The 22620-nt window shown below is 42.6% G+C and overlaps 1 long non-coding RNA gene and 1 other non-coding gene across 3 annotated transcripts in view; both read right to left on the reverse strand.

The window, feature by feature from the left end:
* Positions 1-22620, reverse strand: part of LOC127120067 (uncharacterized) — a 180549-nt gene that overhangs the window by 27073 nt on the left and 130856 nt on the right. The gene's annotated exons all lie outside the window — the stretch shown is intronic.
* Positions 201-307, reverse strand: LOC127125035 (small nucleolar RNA R71). Its single transcript, XR_007804501.1, has one exon. It is a non-coding gene; the product is annotated as a small nucleolar RNA R71 (small nucleolar RNA).

Below are 22620 nucleotides of genomic sequence, written 5' to 3' on the forward strand. Positions count from 1 at the left end.
TATCCGTATTTGTCCAATACGCTGATACTGTTAAAGCTAATGGTGTCACTTCAGAGGCAATTCGACTTCGTCTCTTTCCTTTCTCGTTAAGAGATAAAGCTAGAAGATGGCTTCAGTCTCTTCCTTCCAACTCAGTCACCACATGGAACGAGTTGAAGAAAGTCTTCCTTGCCCGATATTTTCCTCCAAGCAAAACAGCTATGTTGAGAGCCCAGATAAATGGATTTAAACAGAAAGATAACGAGTCTCTTTTCGAAGCATGGGAAAGATACAAAGACATGATGAGACTTTGTCCACACCATGGTTTAGAGGACTGATTAGTAATTCATACCTTCTATAATGGTCTCTTATACAACACAAGGTTAACAATAGACGCCGCCGCAGGTGGTGCGCTTATGGATAAACCTTATGCCGATGCTTATCAACTTATCGAAAGCATGGCCCAAAACCATTATCAGTGGGGAAGCGATCGAACAATGGTAGAGAAACCTCAAACGAAAAGTGGCATATACGAGATAAGTAGCCTCGATCATGTTAATGCAAAAGTGGATGCTCTGGCCCAGAAAATTGAAAGTTTAAATGTATCACCTCCAGCCACCGTGGTTGCCGCAACTCAAAATTGCGAAGTCTGTGGAATCCAAGGTCAGACTCCTGCAGATTGTCAACTCCTAACAGGAATCCAAGCAGAGCAAGTGAATTATGCTCAAGGAAATCCCTACTCGCATACCTATAACTCTAACTAGAAGAACCATCCTAATTTTTCATATAAGAGTAATAATGCTTTATACGCACCAGGACAAGCTCCAAGTCAAGCCCCAGCTATACCTCCGGGATATCAAAAGCCGATCCCATCTACACCTAACAATAACGTTCCTAGGAAATCCAACTTGGAAATCATGATGGAGAACTTCATAGCTTCTCAACAGCAAACCAATAAAGATTTCTTAAACCAGAATGTACACACTAGAGAACAAATTAAACAACTAGCAAGTAAAGTAGATGCCCTGACCACCCATAACAAAATGCTGGAAACACAAATCTCACAAGTAGCTCAACAACAAGCCTACTGCTGCCCCAACTGGCACATTTCCTGGACAGCCCCAACCTAACCCGAAAAGCCACGCTCATGCCATCATATTAAGAAGTGGAACGGAAGTAGAAGGACCGTCTGATCCAAGGATGGAAAACCAAAACTCTAAAAAGTCAACTGAGGAAGAAAGTAAACCTAAGGAAAAGGAAGAGAGTAATAAGGAAACCGTAGAAAAGAAAGAACCTTATGTACCTCCACCACCTTATAAGCCACCTATCCCTTACCCTCAAAGGCTTATTAAAACCAAAGATGCGGGCCAATTTAAAAAATTTGTTGACCTACTGAAACAATTAAACGTCACAATTCCGTTTACAGAAGCTATTACGCAGATGCCCTCATATGCTAAGTTCTTAAAAGAAATTCTTTCTAATAAAAGGAAACTTGAAGATAGCGAAACCGTTACACTCACTGCTGAATGTAGCGCCATAATCCAGAATATGCCTCCAAAACTTAAGGATCCTGGTAGTTTCTCTATACCCTGTCACATAGGAAAATTTGTCATAGATAAGGCTCTATGCGATTTAGGAGCCGGTATCAGTGTTATGCCTTTATCCATATGCAAGAAACTGGAAATGGGAGAATTAAGACCAACTAAAATGTCTGTGCAACTAGCAGATCGTTCTGTTAGATATCCTGTAGGAATTCTTGAAAACGTTCCCGTGCGCATAGGACAATTCTACATTCTAACCGATTTTATAATTATGGACATTAGAGAAGATGAAGTTACACCCATTATATTGGGAAGACCATTCTTAGCAACCGCCAGTGTGATCATAGACGTAAAACGAGAACGACTCACTTTCGAAGTAGGAGAAGAGAAAATTGAGTTCATTCTTTCCCAATTTTTAAAAGCACCTGCAATAGATGACACATGTTACTTTATGGATATCATCGATGAATGCATAAAAGAAACAGAGTTAGAAAATGACAAATTGTTTGACTATCGTGTAGAAGACGAACTTAACCAATGTTTAGCAATGACATCGGATCCTGCACAATGCCTTAAGAAACCAAACCTCGACCTGAAAACACTTCCCAAAAATCTGAGATATGAATTCCTAGACTTAGAACTTGAACGACCAGTAATAGTTAATGCAGACCTAGGAAAACTCGAAACCGAAAAACTCCTACATGTCTTAAGAAAATATCCAACCGCACTAGGATACAACATCACCGATCTTAAAGGAATAAGTCCTTCTATTTGTATGCATCGCATCATGCTAGAAGATTGTAAAACCTCTAGGGAACATCAGAGGAGACTAAACCCGATCCTGAGTGAGGTAGTGAAGAAGGAAGTAACAAAGTTATTAGAGGCAGGTATCATATATCCTATATCTGATAGCAAATGGGTTAGTCTTGTACACGTAGTACCAAAGAAAGGAGGTATAACAGTTATTGAAAATGAAAAAGGAGAAACTATAACCAAACGAATCGAATCGGGATGGAGAATGTGCATTGACTATAGAAAACTAAACAAAGCAACCCGAAAAGATCATTTCCCTTTACCATTCATAGACCAGATGTTAGAACGATTAGCAAAACATTCTCATTTCTGCTATCTAGACGGTTACTCAGGCTTCTTTCAAATACCAATTCATCCTGATGACCAAGAAAAGACAACATTCACATGTCCTTTTGGTACCTTCGCTTATCGACGAATGCCGTTTGGCTTGTGCAATGCTCCCGCAACCTTCCAAAGGTGCATGATGGCAATATTCGCCGATTTTCTCGAAAATATCATGGAAGTATTTATGGACGATTTTTCCGTATGCGGACAAAGCTTTGAAGGATGTCTTGAAAACCTAGAAAGAGTTCTAAAGCGATGTGTAAAAGTAAACCTAGTACTTAATTGAGAAAAATGTCACTTTATGGTACAAGAAGGAATTGTTTTAGGACACATCATATCAAATAGAGGAATTGAAGTAGACAAAGCCAAAATAGAAGTAATCGAAAACCTTCAACCTCCGAAAACTGTGAGAGAAGTACGAAGCTTCTTAGGACACGCCGATTTTTACCGACGATTCATTAAAGACTTCTCTAAAATAACTAAACCTTTGACCGGATTATTAATGAAAGATGCTGAATTCATCTTTGACAATAAATGTTTAGAAGCATTTCAAACGCTTAAACAAGCATTGATCTCTGCGCCCATAATGCAGACCCCGGATTGGAATGAACCATTCGAAATAATGTGTGACGCAAGTGATTACGCCGTGGGTGCTGTTTTAGGACAACGAAAGGATAAAAAGCTTCACGTCATATATTACGCAAGTAGAACTCTAGATGAAGCACATATGAATTACGCCACAACCGAGAAAGAACTCTTAGCAGTAGTATTTGCACTAGATAAATTTCGTTCTTACTTGGTCGGAGCTAAAATAATCGTTTACACTGACCATGCCGCCATTAAGTACCTCTTAACAAAAAAGGATGCTAAACCTAGACTCCTAAGGTGGATCTTGTTGCTACAAGAATTCGATCTGGAAATCAAAGATAAGAAAGGAACTGAAAACGTAGTAGCAGATCACCTCTCTAGACTCGAAAACCTGGAACCGGAAAGAACATCGATCAACGATGATTTCTCGTACGATAAACTTATAGCTACTTTGGAAGAAAATAAAGCTGATAAACAGGTAGAGACCACCTTAGCTATATGTGTTACACCATGGTACGCTGACTTCGTCAATTGTTTAGCTGCCGGAATAGTTCCACCTAATTTATCTTACCAACAAAAGAAACGATTCTTCCATGACATAAAACATTATTACTGGGATGACCCTTTACTTTTCAAAAGAGGCCCCGATGGTATTTTCCATCGGTGTATACCTGAAGAAGAGATAGAAAATATAATCCAACATTGTCACTCCGCTCCTTATGGTGGACATGCAAGTACATCCAAGACCTGCTTCAAAATCCTACAAGTCGGTCTTTATTGGCCAAACATATGGAAGGATGTGCATGCGGCTATCAAGAAATGTGATAGATGTCAACGCACAGGAAACATATCTAGACGTGACGAGATGCCACAAAAGGGCATTTTGGAAGTAGAGATTTTCGACGTGTGGGGAATAGATTTCATGGGACCTTTTCCACCTTCTTTCGGTAACAAGTACATACTCGTAGCGGTTGACTACGTATCAAAATGGATTGAAGCTATAGCTTCTCCAACAAACGACACACGAGTAGTAACTAGACTCTTTAAGAATATAATATTTCCGAGATTTGGTGTCCCAAGAATAGTAGTCAGTGATGGTGGATCGCATTTCATATCTAAGATACTCGAAAAACTACTGTTTAAGTATGGTGTAAGACATAGAGTAGCGACACCTTACCATCCTCAAACCAGTGGACAAGTGGAGGTGTCTAACAGAGAAATCAAACAAATATTGGAAAAAACAGTCGCCACCTCAAGGAAAGACTGGTCATCGAAACTACCGGAAGCTTTATGGGCATACCGAACCGCTTACAAAACTCCCATAGGGACAACCCCATTTAAGCTTATTTATGGAAAATCTTGCCACCTCCCGGTAGAATTAGAACATAAGGCCTACTGGGCTATTAAAAATCTAAATTTAAACTATAAGGCCGTTGGTGAAAAGCGAATTCTTGACATAAACGAATTAGAGGAACTTCGACAAGACGCCTACGAAAATGCCAGAATCTACAAAGAAAGAACGAAGAAATGGCATGATAAACGTATATCAAGAAAAATCTTCAAACAAGGCGATATAGTCCTTTTGTTCAACTCTAGACTTAAGTTATTCCCAGGAAAACTACGTTCTAGATGGTCAGGCCCTTTCCAAATCACCAATGTCTTTCCAAGTGGAGCTGTGGAAATTAAAGGCAAATCTATGGAACCATTTATCGTAAACGGGCAGCGTCTAAAACATTACCACTATGCAGAGAACAATGAAGATTTGCAAGTCCTGCACTTAGACGTAATGCCTCCAGAAGTTATAGATTATATTTGATAGTTTTTATGTCGAGCTTGCGACATTAAACAAAGCGCTTCGTGGGAGACAACCCACAAATATTTTTTATTTTTTTTTATTTTTTTATTATTCCTTTAAAATTTTATTTAGTACTTCTTCTTAATTTATTTTAACTTATAAAATTTTTCTTCTTTTCTTCTTTCGGCATTTGGCCAAATCCTGACTAAAACTCTTGTTTTTCTTTTCTCTAGCTAACACTAACCTGATGGGACAAATTGATCGTATGGGTATCAAATTCAGAGGGAAAGCTCAGAAACAAAAGTTTGAGGAACTAGCAGAGAGAGAGATGTTACCTAGTTTGTATGCTGATGATTGGGCAATGACTGCCCTTGGACTAAGAGAGAGTGTCCTGTATTTGCTGAGTCAAATAGGGTGGGAAACCACTCCTATCCGAAGACAATTCGTCACTTACCGGAGACTAACGCTGGAATTCCTTAGCTCCCTGATCTATCTACCCAGCCATGGAAAAGGAATAAGCAGAGGTTTCATTCAATTCAGAATGTTCAACATGGAGTATCAATTTAACATTCAAGATTTTACCAACCTTTTAGGTTTCCCTACCTCTTTTGATACATTCACAGTGAGCCAAGAAGACCTTTTTGAATATAGAGAACTTGAACATTTTTGGGGAAATTTGACTGAAAATGACGACCCCGAGGAACATGAGTTTCTTTCTGGAAACATACATAATCCGGCCTTTCGTTATTTCCATAAGATCCTGGCCCACACCCTTTTTGGGAAGAAGTCAAATAGTACTACAGTATCACGTGATGAACTCTTCATCATGTTTTGTGCTTCCCAGAACCGTCCTGTGAATGGTGCCACTTTTATGTTGGCGAACTTTGACCGCCTTATCCAAGATGAACGAGCACCAATTCAAATAGCCGGATTGATAACCATGATTGGTAATGCTATCGGATTACGTCAACCTATGCTTGACCTAAGCCCTTTCTGTGGCCTTGCGACTATGAGTATACCCTTCCTCTTCAACATTATGTTTATAGCAAACCTCGGGCCTGAAGAGTTTGAGCTTATAATTAACAACCAAGTTCTTTGCCTATTCACCTTGCCTAGTCCGAGGACTAGTGTTCATAACCGCAATAACTGACTCTACAATCTGAACGGAATACCCTCTCCTGCTAGATCTACTGAATCCATCCAGGACTATGAGATTTGTGACGACCAGATTCCTTATGCTGAGTCTGACCCTCAGACACCATCTGGTTATTATAATATTGACCCTCCTCCTCAACCCGTCCCGACCGAAGAGTCGGCAATACCCGATCCTAGACATCATATGCCCGGAGATAATTATAACACCATCATTCAAGCCTTGATGTCAGAACAAAACGCCCTCAGAGAAGAGTTAGCTAACATGGGACAAGAATTTCTGGGATGCATGAGCAGTATGACAAATCAATTCCACGAGTTGCTAAACCGTGTTAACTCCTTTGCTCCTCCAGCCAGAGATCATGCAAGTGGCTAGAAGTTGTTTTTCTTAGTTACTTAGTTTTAGTTTAGGCTATTTATTAATTTTGTTTCACATTATTTTTAATGTTAGTATTTGTTTTTCTTTCGCATGTTTGCCTTTGGTCTTCCAATGTTACATTATGATTATTTTATGAAGCTATTGCATTATTGGTTTATTTTATTTTGATCTATGCAATTTCTATAATTACAAGTAATGATATCCATTATATGCTATGTCTGTTAAAGAAATACATATATTATGGTAGTAGAATAGCATGCAAGGAAATTTAAAAGCATTACAATAGCAAAATAAAATAAGCATAAGCAAAACAAAATAACAATAAAATAAAATAAAATATAATAGTAAAAAAAACAAATTAGGAAGAACGCAAGCAGTGACCGTTGCAAACTTACTGTGTGACGAGCGTCACACACTCCATCACGGTCGTCACACCAAGTGCCTGTGACGCCCGTAACACCTCTGTCACGAGCGTGACACCTTCAGACTAGGTGAACGTTAGTAACCGTTGGAGACACGGCCGTTACACCACCCACTTTTTACCTTCCCCATTCATTCACCCATTTACTCACACTTACCCACATTTATTTATTTTTCACCCACTCCCTTTCCAACTTCCAAATTTTTTTCCTATAAATACCCACCATACCTTTCTTCATACACCACAAACCATTCTATAAAATACCTTTCATTTTCTTACATTTTACTTCTTTCAACCCACTTATCAGTATGGCGGGAAACCAAGCATTCGGAAATATCATCTTCCGATTCGAAGATGATAATTATCAAAGGGAGCAGTTCGAGCGTTTCGAACAGCGAGGTGTCGTATCTACCAGGTATCCTGATTTAACTTGTTTACAAGAATTAGGATTACTTCAAGGTATACAATGGATGTTCCGCCTTGCTGATTTAACCTTTCTATGCACTCATAATCAACCTACTACCCATCTCTCACCTTAGAATTTTTAAGTTCTTATTCGTACAACACTCCCACCGGTGAAGACGAGTACTTAACCGGTACCGTAACCTTCCGCATGTTCAACACCGAATACTCACTATCCCAGGATCAGCTGAGTGCCATGCTACAGTTCCCTGTAGGAGACCGAGTCCACCCAAGAATCCCTCCGAACTCCCAGTGGCAAATAAACGCCTTCGACCTCTTTAGAAAAATATCCGGTGTGGAAACCAACAACTGGGATGTGCTACTTGCTTCGCATATACATAACCCCACCATCCGGTACTTTATCCGCATCCTGCAAAACACAGTTTTTGGAAGACCGAACAACAGCAAAGTCAACGCCAAGGAATTATTCTTCCTCCACTGCGTCTTTGCAATGGATACAAAGGTAAACGCTGCTTCTTTCTTATTTCATCATATCCGCACTCTATATGCTAGAGGCCGCCAACCTTTCGTGATTGGAAGATTAATAACCTCCATAGCACTTGGTTTAAATCTAGGGGACCGACTCCAAAATTTAGAATCTTTGCCACCCCTATCTATGGATACCAGTTACTGTCGCTCCAGCCACCTAATCAAAAACAGGGTAGGCGGAGGATACTATCTTATGGTAAACAACCAAGAAGTCCCAAGCGTTGTTCTGCCTAATGTCGCATTACGCGAAAAACCGGCGGGAAAACAGAACAACAGAGCCGCCACCGTGCGTTATTTATCCCAAAAGAGGGAAAGGAAACGCTCAGAGTAAACCTGGAAAAGACATGGTCTCGCGACCAAAGAGAATGGGATCGGGAGTCGGTTATGCGAAGGGAAGGTATTAGCACCCCTACGCATTCGTCGTACTCGACGGGATCCACGCACAATAGGAAGGAAAATTGGTTGCTAAAACACTGCTCAAACACACACAGGCTGAAAGAGACACAAGGAAACAAACAAGACTGACTCGGCAGGACATCGCATCCTGGGCCTACTTAGTCTATCAAGCATAGACATCAGAGTCTAAGTAGTTCGGACTGGGGAAACGACACATGCTCGCTAGGATATCGCATCCTATGCATACGTATCTCCTTTGGACGAAGGAGAATCAGAGCATCCGTAGCTCGGCTAACACGCACACAAACAAACGCAGGCAAAGGCAAACGTGGAGCCCGACAACCAAATGATGGAATTATGTCGGCATCCGAACCGAAACACACTCAAAGGGCAAACATGGAGCCCGACAACCAATTGATGGGATTATGTCGGCATCCGAACCGAAACACACTCAAAAGGGCAAACATGGAGCCCGACAACCAATTGATGGAATTATGTCGGCATCCGAACCCAAAACACACTCGAAAGGGCAGACGTGGAGCCCGACAACCAATTGATGGAATTATGTCAGCATCCGAACCCAAAACACACAACCGCATGCAACAAGAAGAAGGGTCTCAATTGCAACTAGGGCAAGAGAAAGGGGAGGTCTCAATCGCAACGAGGGCGAGAGAAAAGAATTAGTGTTAGTGGTTAGTCAAACTCGGCAAGACATCGCGTCTCGTGCCTACGTATCTCACCTGAACGTGAGAATCAGAGTTGCCGTAGTTCGGCTAAACTATTCCTGTTGGTTTGTGTTTTTTAGTGGACGACGTCACTACGCAATCTACCGGATGCTCGACCTTTGGAGACTTACTCACCTGTAGTAGAAGGAGTTGACGTATCCTTAAGAGGGGATAATGTTTGTTTGTGTTTTAGGAAAGCTCAAGCAAGAAAGGAAGTCCTATACGAAGGAACCGTGCTACCTTAATTGACATGCAAACGAGACTACGCGGAGTCTAGCAAACCTAGGGGATACAATCACACCACACAAACATATACAGCATGAAATAAACACACCAACAAGGGGGCTCAAACATCAGGGCTAGGCTTTAGTCGAGGGGTCATATCAACCTCAACAAACAAGCCTCTGTATCGGGGTCAGGTTAGCTCTTAACCTTGCCATTGAGGGGCTAAGGTGAAGCTAGATGAAAGGTGATGAAGGGTGTGCCTCATTGCTTCTATCTCAAGTCAGAGAGAGCATCAGACAAGGGAGCGTGGGTCCAGAATGGGGGGACCCTTCTACGCTCAGGACATAGACTCGACTGTACAATGTACAAGATCTTGGGCTTGGATCTCAATGCTACAACCATGTAATGGGAGCAAGGAGAAGACTCACAGAATAGTGGGGGATAGATTGCTTATCCCTACCTTCCACCAATTGCCTCAAATGAGGACTTTCCCTGCTTAGGACAAATATAAACATGCACAAGCATTGCCTCTTAAGGAGGACTTCAGACAGTTTGCCCGGCCAAATAACGGGCCGGGTCTCCAGACTACATGAAGAAGAAGGTGCAATACCTCAATGCTAATTGCTTATAAGCAAAGCAATGCAAGTTCTTAAGAGAACTGAGCAACTAAGGGTACCTGAAAAAGTCAAACAGGATCAGCATCCCATTCAAAATCAAACATACATCAATACAATAATCAATCAACAAGGGACAATCAAACAACAATGTGCATGGCACAAGGCTCGAGTGAAGCAAACATCCTACAAAACAAACACATTAGTATACAATGATCAAAGTAAACATCCAAAATATGAAACAACTTCCTTAAGCATTAACCTTTTAACCTGCAAAATCAAAATCAAACTCAAAGGTAAGCAACAAGACCTCTAGGACAAGCCTAGGGTCCAAAAGAGGGAAAAATGTTAAAACAGCAAGCTAATCATGATCAAATTCAAAGTATTTCACATACAAAGGGATCCCAATTGGTCCCATATTCAAACTATGCTCTCATTTCAATTTATGCAACATATAAGGCAAAAGACGCAATGCGGAGTCTCATACAAGCAACCAGCGAGATCACATTCAAATAAATGCCAACATGGCATCAAAAAATCCACAAAAATTATGTTCTAACCATAAGGCATTCAACAAGCCACATGTTAATTTTCAAGTCATTTGGACTAGTAGATCAATAGGAATTAATTAAACCTATCGGAGCATGCAAAAACAACATCAAATGAAGCCTACAATTATACACCAACTTCAATTAGATGGTAAACAGTAATGGTGCATTATAAATCAGTGGGACCAAAGCCAAAAGATAGCTACAGGGGTTAAGAATTATCCTATCAATTTTCATGGTCATTAGACTAAGCGTGTGCATATGGCAACATGTAGACTAAAGGTTACACTAGTTAGGCCACAACAATGGTCGGCAGCAAGGAAAAATACTAATCAAATCGAAAATGGATTGCAAAAATCCACAAAAATTCACAGGGGGTGTTAACATGTCAAACAAGCTTCATGCAAAAATTCAAGGCCATTGGCCATAGGGAAGCATGGTAAACAATTAGAGAAACTCAGCATGTCACTTGATGTCACATTATTTCATACTCAAATTTACCAATTCATATATAATAAACCATAGACTCAAAAATTATGAAATCTATGTCAAAAAATCCAGAAGGATGTCAAGAATCAATATCTCAATTTTCATTTAATTTGGATATAGCATGTGGTCTCTATAATTAAAATGGTAAATCATGTAGAAATATGTGTACATTAAAAACATTCTATGGCAATTTATTTTTTTCACCAAGCACAAATTTAGTTTTTTATTCTATAAAAAAGTAGAGAGAAAATGATGATCAACAAAAAAAACCTTGCGTTTTTTGGATTAGAATTGATGATTATATGATTTTTTAAAGTTTTTAAATATTTATTTAACATTTATTTGACATTTAAAATGGATTTAATTAATTATATTATGATGCAGTGGCAAAGGCGTAATTATTAAACTACAACTCAAAACGCTGCGTTGCAAACAGATGAAACGGACGGCTGTGATTTGGCCTGGCAAGGAAAAACACGGAAACGCAATTGAAACGAGGACGGGACGGATCAACGAGCAAAATTTCCAGAAAATGGATGAATGTTCTTCGCAGTTCATCAGTTCTTCGCCTGCGAACTTAGGTTTCGGGCAAATCGTAACAGAAATCCACAATCTCCATACCGATCGAACCGGTTCTTGATCGCGAATATAAATATGTGAACAATTTCATCTATCAATTCGTACACAGAACAAATCGAAAGCAAGAAGGATACGCATCGAAACCTAGATTGACAATAATTCACTCAATTTTCAACGAAAACACAAACCACAAATTGATACATGATCCATGAACTACAATCTACAATATCCCTAACAAGATTTAAGCTATTGCGCGATGCGAAATCCAACCTTCTTGAGTACAGTACCGGCGGAACCGTGCGATCGAGCTTCCAATCGTGAAACAGGTACAAGACGTTGCTTCAGGATGCGTATGATGATATTCTTGCAGCTCGAGAATCTCCGAATCGAACAAATTCTTGGACTGTGATGGAAGCCAGCAGGTTTTACAACAGTTGCAAATCGACGGCGATTTCACTCCAATCTTCCTCAACAGCAGTTCAAGATTACCTGCAAGTCAATAATCAACAGAGAAATTCGCTCCAAATTGATGAAGTCTTGGTGAATGATCCAAAAAATGTTGTGAAAAATTTTGAGCAAAAATGAGAGAAATTGAGATTTTGGTTTTTGGATTTTCTGTTATGATGAATAGTGATTGCAGAGAAAATGTGATTGTGAGATTGTGATTAACCTTTTTTCTGTTATGGATTTAAGTATATATATGGATTCTTAATCCCTCCTTAACCATGATTAAGCATGAAAAAGTGATTAGTGCAAAATAGCTCATGTAGTGCATTTTGGATTTTTTTTCTTTTTGAAGCTTAGCAGCATTTTTAGCAGCATTTTTCAATTGGAAACAATCAAAAATATCCTTTGGGAGCTGGTTGCATTGGCCTCATTTTCAAATTCTCCATATTTCTCATTTTGGACGATTTTGCCCCTCCTTCTAAATAATTCACTTCAAAAATGGCCTTTTGCATGGAGCATTTTCAAAGAAATCCGATTATGCACCATTGAAGTACACATTAAATGGAGTTTGTGCATATAAAGAATTTGCAATTTGGACAATCCATGTGGTAGTTATGGCCTCCTGATTACGGGTCTTTTTTGAACTTCACTGAACCATATTTTGCAAACCGCACATAAGATTTTTGAGTTCTTGGACTTTTTGGAATGGTGAGAACAAGATCTTCAACTTTCATGTTGGACACAATTCCATTTGAAGCTTGTATGATGAAGTTATTTTGAGGAGAAAAAGTTTCCATTTTGGGCAGCTGAAATTACAGGTCCACTTGCCATTTTGGGAAACTGTCTGCCTGAGCTCAATTCCTTCAACCTTGGTCTTTGAAATGCCAAATGAAGTTTATATAGACATGAATGAGACATATTCAACCAATTCCAATCATCAAATCACTGATTAAATGTACAGTTGACCACAGTTGACTTTTATTGACTTTTGGTTGACTGAACAATGACTGGTGACTTCTGAGCATCCAATCTTTGGCCAAACCACTTCAAGATGATCCTTGGACCATATGAGCTTGAAAAATCAACCCTAGGGCTTTGTCCCAATGAAAATGGCACTTGCTTGCTTGATTGACTGATTCTCCTGATCAGTCTGACCTGATTCATCAACTGAGCTTGCACTTGGGCAAATGGACAATGCAATGTTATGCAATGGACATTGTTGATGCTATGACCTAATATGAAATGAATGTACAAAATGGTAGGGTGCAAATTTGAGGTGCTACAGCTGCCCCTATTCAATCAACTGGGAACCCGAATGGATGAGAGCAACGGCTGTCAGACTTTCAGGGTAAACAGGGATTGAATACCAAGTACCGCAGAAATTTGCACACTGCTGGGGATTTTTATTGTTTTCTTCTTTTTCTGCTTCAGAGGTACAACCACATCCAGACATCGACACACGATGCATGGGAACAGGAATCATCTCAACTAGATGCCAACGGACAACTAGGAAACACTCAACGTTTACCAAAACCAACGGAGAGGTAACTCAACTCTACTGGGGATAACCAGGAAAGGATACAACCATACGTCAGCGGACGTAATGGGGAAAAACTCAACGTTTACCAAGACCAACGGAGAGGTAGCCAGACATTAATGAATGAATGGAAGGAGAGATACAACCATACGTCAGCGGACGAAATGGGGAAAAACTCAACGTTTACCAAGACCAACGGAGAGGTAACCAATCATTAATGAATGAATGGAAAGAGAGATACAACCATACATCAGCGGACGTAATGGGGAAAAACTCAGCGTTTACCAAGACCAACGGAGAGGTAACCAATCATTAATGAATGAATGGAAAGAGAGATACAACCATACGTCAGCGAACGTAATGGGGAAAAACTCAGCGTTTACCAAGACCAACGGAGAGGTAACCAGACATCATAGGATGAATGGGAAGACTCGACCAGACGTCATCGGACGAAAGGGAGAAGGAGAAAACTCAGCCAGACGTCATAGGACGAAAGGGAGAAGGAGAAAACTCAGCCAGACGTCATAGGACGAAAGGGAGACTCAACGTTTATCGACACCAACGGAGAAGGAGGAAACTCAGCCAAGACGTCATAGGACGAAAGGGAGACTCAACGTTTATCGACACCAACGGAGAAGGAGAAAACTCAGCCAAGACGTCATAGGACGAAAGGGAGACTCAACGTTTATCGACACCAACGGAGAAGGAGAAAACTCAGCCAAGACGTCATAGGACGAAAGGGAGACTCAACCAGACGTCATCGGACGAAAGGGAGAAGGAGAAAACTCAGCCAGACGTCATAGGACGAAAGGGAGAAGGAGAAAACTCAGCCAGACGTCATAGGACGAAAGGGAGACTCAACGTTTATCGACACCAACGGAGAAGGAGGAAACTCAGCCAAGACGTCATAGGACGAAAGGGAGACTCAACGTTTATCGACACCAACGGAGAAGGAGAAAACTCAGCCAAGACGTCATAGGACGAAAGGGAGACTCAACGTTTATCGACACCAACGGAGAAGGAGAAAACTCAGCCAAGACGTCATAGGACGAAAGGGAGACTCAACGTTTATCGACACCAACGGAGAAGGAGGAAACTCAGCCAAGACGTCATAGGACGAAAGGGAGACTCAACGTTTATCGACACCAACGGAGAAGGAGGAAACTCAGCCAGACGTCATAGGACGAAAGGGAGACTCAACCAGACGTCATAGGACAAAAGGGAGAAGGAGAAAGCCACTTCACGAGGGAAAGGCACCACAACCGGAAACCGAATAGGACGTCTACTGGGAATTCTGGTTGGGAAGTCAACCAGACATTAATGAATGACTGGGAATAGGGTATACAATCAGACGTTCATGGACGAATGAGAAAAACGCAACGTTTATCGAAACCAACGGGGAGGTAAATCCACTTGGGGAAAGGTACAACTAGACGTCATAGGACGAATAGGAAAAACTCGACGTTTATCGACACCAACGGAGAGGAGGAAACTCTGAGGGGAATCATATGGTATTACCAAATGATCTGCGGGGAACAATCAACTATACGTCATAGGACGCACAGGAAAAACTCGACGTTTATCGACACCAACAGAGAGGAGTAAACTTCTGGGGACGACCCTGCGGGGAAACATATCAACTATACGCCAACGGACGCGTAGGAAAAACTCGACGTTTATCGACACCAACGGAGAGGAGTAAACTTCTGGGGACGACCCTGCGGGGAAACATATCAACTATACGCCAACGGACGCGTAGGAAAAACTCGACGTTTATCGACACCAACGGAGAGGAGGAAACTTCACTAGGGAAGAGTGAACGCAACCAAATCATCAACGGATAATTGGGAAAAACTCGACGTTTATCGACACCAACGGAGAGGAGTAACTTCACTAGGGAAGGGACGACGTTACGAACATCGAAAGATGATGTTTACTGACATCAAAGAAGACCAGACACTACGCATGACTGGGAAAGCACCGAAAGACGGTGTTTACCGACACCAAAGAAGACCAGACACTACGCATGACTGGAAATCACCGAAAGATGGTGTTTACCGACACCAAAGAAACAACACACGCGGGTGCTAACGGGATACTGACATCTACAAGATGACAGGGCAAGGCTGATCACTTGCAAGGGATCTCACTGGGGAACAAGGTCACAACAGCGAGCAAACAGGAAGGAACACCAAGGATACCGGGTTGTAGGTATGAAACAGGTGACCGACCAAACGTGAATTGGTTGTGTTCAAAAACACTCAACATCCTGAAGAGGGCTAGAAAAGCAGTCTTGTTAGAGGATGGACATCCGATTCCACAAGGAATACGAATCTTACTCGACTGGGGAGGACGACTTCGACCCAAGAGCGCGTGAGACAGATTATCTATAGCCGTCAAAACGTAGATAATAGACTCGCATGGAAGATTATCCATAACCGGGTTGGAGGTTGTTAAATGGATAAACGACCGAAAAGAAAGGCATCGGGTACCAGGAATAGGTATGCAAAGATGACCAATCAAAAGGGGATAAAGTTGCTTACTCGGAGCAAGTATCCAAAAGGAAGGGGAAGACCCACTGGGGACAATACTGCTTGATCAAGGCCAGTATCCAGAAGGGACAAGACTATCAATACCGCAAACTGGGTACTGATAACTGCAAAGAGGGGATTACATCTACCGGTTTGTAGGCAGAAAACCACAGAAAAGTAACCAGTCATCATCGGGATGAGCACAAAGGGTTAACTCCACCAAGGGGACAAAAATGGGATTTTACAACTGCCAGCTTGTGGGTAGAAAACCACAAAGATAGGACTTACAACTACCGGTTTGTAGGTAGAGGCCAACAAACAGAATGAACCACAAAGGCTACCTCTGCTAGGGGATGAAAGTGGGATTTTACAACTACCGGTTTGTAGGTAGAAAACCACAAAGATAAGACTTACAACTACCGGTTTGTAGGTAGAAGCCCACAAATTCCGCTGAGGATAAGATGAATGAGTGCCGGTTAGTGAGCAACTATTCATTTATGCCCCAGGGAAAAACAGGAGACAGCCACAAGGAAGCCAATTCGGGATCGATCCAAAAAGGCAAACTGAACCAAGACATCCTAATGAGGAAAGAACTCACTAGGGAAAACCCATCCCAAGGGGAGGGAACGGAAACAACCGTCATCCACGAGGACACAACTCGTGGGGAGCGCAGAAGGAAATGACAGACATTTTCTGCTTAAAGGGTCAACTCTACATGGAGAGATCAGACACCCCCACATCTGCTAAGGAAAAAGATCCAAGCTGGCAAGATGCTACCAATTGGGGAGTAACAACGATGGGGATACCCCCTCACTTGCGGGGTCACTTGTTGGGAAAACACCTCTCTCAACCCTGCTGGGGAACCCAATTCTGAAATCGATCCAAGCGATGCTAAACTCTTTCCAACAACCCATTCCTGGTCAATTCACCACGGCCTCGGGCTAATGGATATGCTTGCAATGCAGATGCATGAGTTTTTTTTAGCGTAATCTCCCATGATTATGGAAATGCCACGCACTAATGATGCAATATGTTATGCTTATCTACATGATGAATGCATAAACACGCGTCTCCTCCAGAGACAACACTGAGGAACTCCAGGAACTGCACTGAGGATCTCATTACCACGTCAACTTCCACCCTGCTGGGGAAAGACAAACCTTGCTGGGGATGATCTCCATCGAACCCGGACTTGCTTGGCGATTACCCTGCTAGGGGAGGCAACCCATGCTTGTCTCTACTGGGGATGATTTCACCTTGCTGGGGGAGAACCATCAACACAAACTCTGCTGGGAAGGCAGTTTCAGACTTGGAAAACAATCACAACTCCGCTGGGGATACGGCAACCTTCAGGCTTGCTGAGGAGGCACTGATCTCGAATCTGCTAGAGAGATGACACTCTCAAACCCATTGGGGAAATACGGCCTATCGGACACGGGCCGCCCTTCGATTCGTCGAACACTGGTGTTCACCATCCTACCACAGTGTTGACTTTCCACTTTTGAGAACTTCCAGAATCGTCTGGACTCTTCTGATTCATCCCACGAAGATCGAATTCCTGGGATTCATACAAACTTTCCAGTCTTTAGACTTTGAAGAGTCTTCTTGATTAAATCTTCCAGGATCGTCGTCCTTCTTTCGTCGTCCTTTCATTGTTCGTCTATCCTTTGCCCCTGGTTGGACTCTGTGGGGATCTTTTGTCAAAAGGCTTCATATCACTACTCGCCAGCGAATGAAGATATCTAACAGCACCTGCACAAGAGATTGTTAGATAAAAGCGTGCCCCAGGCATGCCAATGCTTCAACATCTTGGTCACTCAAACCTCCAAATAAGATTTCCAGATTTCAATCTTATAAGCATGCATCGGAAGGGACCTCTATGTTTCAAAATGCAAGTATTCTTTATCAAAACGAACGGATGTTTTCGTAATCAAAGCGGTAATGAAAACAAAAACATAATTATTTGACTGAACACACGCTTTATTGACTGAAACAAAAAAATGGCTCAGAATTGAGCAACCCACAGGAGGCAAACCCTGGAAAGAGGTGATTGCGCATAAAAGGAGAAAATCTATCCTAATGGCAATGTGAAACCGTGATCTCATCGGGTTCCAACTCGGTTAAACCTCATATGTCCTCAAGACTTTCCGCACTTTCGGCCTTCTGAACAAGGCGCTTCCAATCGGTCTCTGTCGGAGATTAGCTGAGATGTCTTAACCAAAGCACAAACGATCATGCTGGACGTAGTTGTTCGTTTCAATCCCTCTTTTGCCTGGACCGCCCTTTCGGGTTTCAGTCCATCGGGATACCCTTTTTTGCCCAAGTCGCCCTTGTGGGGTTTTCGACTTGCCGGGTGTACAGTTTTTTCATTATCCCTAACTTTTGCCCGAACCTTTTCTCTTTTTTCCTTGGTTCGCCGGGATGCCCTTTTTTGCCTGGACTCTTTTATTCTTTTTGTCCAGCGGGTCAATTTTTCACGAAGTATCTTTTAACTGCGTCCGCATTCACAGGGGATGGAAAATCTTCATCATTCGTGGTTATCGATCACAAAGCTCTGTCAGAGGAGACTTTTTTGACCACGAATGGACATTCATAACTGCTTATCCATTTGCCCCACGATCGTTGAGGAGGAAGGATCTTTTTCAACATCACATCTCTTCCATGCTACCCACGAGGTCCCACTTCTCGGTTAACAACACGCTTCATTTACTGGGTACAACCGCCCCATGACAAGTAACTGTCGAACTTTTTCCCGCGGTCAGGCTCGACACGCTATACCGAGTCCTCATCCACTCGCCCTTTTTCAAACTTCTCATCCATCCGGACTCTCCACAATGAGATCTGGCCTCCAGCAGGCAATATCACTTCCATCCCATATTGAATGAGGAAGGCGCTGCCCCAGTAGATGCACGTACCGAAGTACAACACTCAGGACCAACTTCGTACTCAGCCACCATCGTTGGTGCATTCAAATGTTGTCGGGGAAGCACCAGCTCATTCACTTTAAACTTTCCCCATCAGACATCAGAATCCGTTCGGATTCAGGGTCAGGCCCCTCCTCCGGGATCGGTCACTCTCAATCTTTCGATTTGAGTACCTCGAGATGTCCTCATCAGGGACTCCAAACTTCCTTGGTTGAGAATCATTGATGGGTTGTTGGGCGAGATAACCATACAATACCTCCTCTTGATTGCTTTCTGGGAGATATACCGAATATCGTATTCAGTCGACATCATTTGCCCTCTCGCAACCCGTCCGTTCAACGCTATCTCCTCAAGCACATACTTGATCAGATCCATTTTGGACATCCACAAAGTGGTATGAATCAGCATACACTGTCTCAATCGGCGAGCAGCCTATGCCAAAGTACATCAAGTTTTTTCGAACAGTGAGTGTATTGTTTCACAGTCGATAAACTTTTTGCTTAGGTAAATTGCGTGCTCTTTTCGACAAGACTAGTCATGCTGACACAGTACGCACCTCATAGACCCCTTGAGGGCTGTCAAGTACCTGATTAACAGTTGTTTCTTCCAAGGAAGGCATCAGAATCAGAGGTTCCTGCTACTCATTTTCCTTTCCATGCCCCTTGGCAGTCACCATTCCACCTGACCATTTGATTTCCTTTTTTCTCGGCTCAGGCGTTTCTTGTATTGTTTTTTTCTCTGTTTTTTTTTTGCAGGAAAAACCTCGATTCCTCTTTTATTCACAACATGCCTCGGCAGCTTGCTGGACAACACTCCATAAGTGCACTGACTTAGACTCAACAGTATGAGTTATCTCCACCGGTCAAACAACTTGATCAAGTCCACCGGGTGCCCCTCTTCTGCTTGGGACTTTGTCATCATGTCATCAACATGGCATTCGCTTTCACGATGAGTCATATCATGAAACAAAGTCACCGTAGCCCTTTGATTCGTGGCACCGGCCTTCTTCTTCACTAGAGGATAGTCTTCTCTCGATGGTAGCTCGTGCCCCATAACATGGGTATTCCACCCTGGTGTATCTGGATGCAACCAGGTGAAGATATCAACCTGCTCTTTCAACAGGGCTACCATTCTGTTCTCGACTCGCCTCTGAAGCGGCCTCAACTTTCATTTCCCTTCTGACCTCGGCGGTACTTGGGATGACAATCTTGACTTGCTCCTCGTGTGGTTGAATCACCTTCTCCTCTTGTTTCAACAACTTGGCCAATTCCAGCAGATCACAAAATTCTTCGCCTTCTTCTTTGGCATGATAGCTTGGATTGTCGAAGTCATATAGAGGTGTAACCAAATTGTTATCGATGAGATCAGGAGGGTGGTCGCTTTTGTGGATGGAACGAGACAAGTTCAAAAGGGAAAAAATGAAAACAAACATTGCCATTTTTATTTTTTTAAAACTGCAAAAAATGAAAAACAGGGAACACCGCTTTTGATCACAAAAACATCCATTTATTACTGATGCAAAATGTTGCAAAATGAAACACATGAGGTGGCCCTTACAATGGACCATTACGTTTCGGGCAAAACGTATGGCTTTCATGCAAACAAAATTAAAACACAGAAATGCTACACTTCCGGATGAGCGACAGTGGTGATTTTGGAGGCCTTCCAATTGCCTGGTACGCACGACTTTATCCACAACTCGAGCTCATGGTCACAGTCGATCTCCTCACTCACTGAACAAACATGACCAGGATCCAGCATTCCTGCACTGACAAAGGTGTACGATGGACGACGTCCTCTGTTTGGTCTAGACGACTTTTGATCTGGCCGATAACCGATCCCAAACATGTCTGCCTTTACCGGTGTTACGTGGATCCATCAGTTTGGATTTGTGGCCCCTAGCAGGATATTTGAGCAAACAAGCTATGCACACCGGTTGACACCTACAAAACAACAAATGGGTTAGTATGACTCACACATGCAATGTCTATCCGTACTAGGAATATTCTGTCCTTTGATTCCGGTTTCATCGAGACAGATAAAATTTTATCAACAACATTCTGACATCTGGATGTCTCTCAACCTGAGTCTCTGTTAAAAATAATGGACCTTGAGTACGGACAGACATGAGTTGAATGCAGATGAATGCGAAATGAGACCAATGCGAATGCATGAATGCAGGTCACTGTGCCACCAAGTCATCTGAGGACCCATCAAATCTCTGGACCAGTCACAGTCATCGGGACTAAGTCACCATAAATCCGACTTGGGGAGTTCCGAAATAAACGGAACCGGAGATTACATTACTATCACAGGAACATCCACTGAACGGATGACAGCCAGATCCTCTGAACCGGTACTTTCAAATTCAACCCGGGGATCCGAAATAAACGGAACCCGCTGATAAACCACGGACAGAACTCCGGCGTCCCAGAAATAAATGTCCATAATTCACAGTCACCATCAGTACCAAGAGTCACCAACAAGTCACCAACAAGTCAGCAACAGTACCTGTAATAATGATCCCCTCCCACTCACGGGTGTCATCTAGGCCAGGGTAAGGTCAAGAGAAACGCAGCATAAATAACCTTTCGCAGAATATCATCCTGTGCACACCCGATGTATGCACCGATAATATCCCACCAGGGTCTGAACTGCTCGTGATATCAATGTTCCGCTAAGTGGCGCCATACCACCCGCTTCCCATGAATCACTCTATTCCTAAGTTTCCTAGATTGCACTCATAGCCTGGGTATTGGGCCTTTTACCTCGAGTAACTCCCACCCCAAACAGAGAAACACAGCCAGCACAGCAGATAAAATGAATGAATGCAAACATAAATGCACACATTGGATGCAAACAGTAAATGAATGAATGCAATAAATAACAGCAGATAGCAACCAAAACCCTAACCTAGAGAGCGCTAGGAGAGACTCGCTTAGGGAAGAAGGACCAGCACAGGTCAACTTCTCTATTGTCCCCAGCAGAGTCGCCAGCTGTCGCATTACGCGAAAAACCGGCGGGAAAACAGAACAACAGAGCCGCCACCGTGCGTTATTTATCCCAAAAGAGGGAAAGGAAACGCTCAGAGTAAACCTGGAAAAGACATGGTCTCGCGACCAAAGAGAATGGGATCGGGAGTCGGTTATGCGAAGGGAAGGTATTAGCACCCCTACGCATCCGTCGTACTCGACGGGATCCACGCACAATAGGAAGGAAAATTGGTTGCTAAAACACTGCTCAAACACACACAGACTGAAAGAGACACAAGGAAACAAACAAGACTGACTCGGCAGGACATCGCATCCTGGGCCTACTTAGTCTATCAAGCATAGACATCAGAGTCTAAGTAGTTCGGACTGGGGAAACGACACATGCTCGCTAGGATATCGCATCCTATGCATACGTATCTCCTTTGGACGAAGGAGAATCAGAGCATCCGTAGCTCGGCTAACACGCACACAAACAAACGCAGGCAAAGGCAAACGTGGAGCCCGACAACCAAATGATGGAATTATGTCGGCATCCGAACCGAAACACACTCAAAGGGCAAACATGGAGCCCGACAACCAATTGATGGGATTATGTCGGCATCCGAACCGAAACACACTCAAAAGGGCAAACATGGAGCCCGACAACCAATTGATGGAATTATGTCGGCA

Source organism: Lathyrus oleraceus, chromosome 2 (assembly GCF_024323335.1).
Source record: "Lathyrus oleraceus cultivar Zhongwan6 chromosome 2, CAAS_Psat_ZW6_1.0, whole genome shotgun sequence".
Lineage (NCBI taxonomy): Eukaryota > Viridiplantae > Streptophyta > Magnoliopsida > Fabales > Fabaceae > Lathyrus > Lathyrus oleraceus.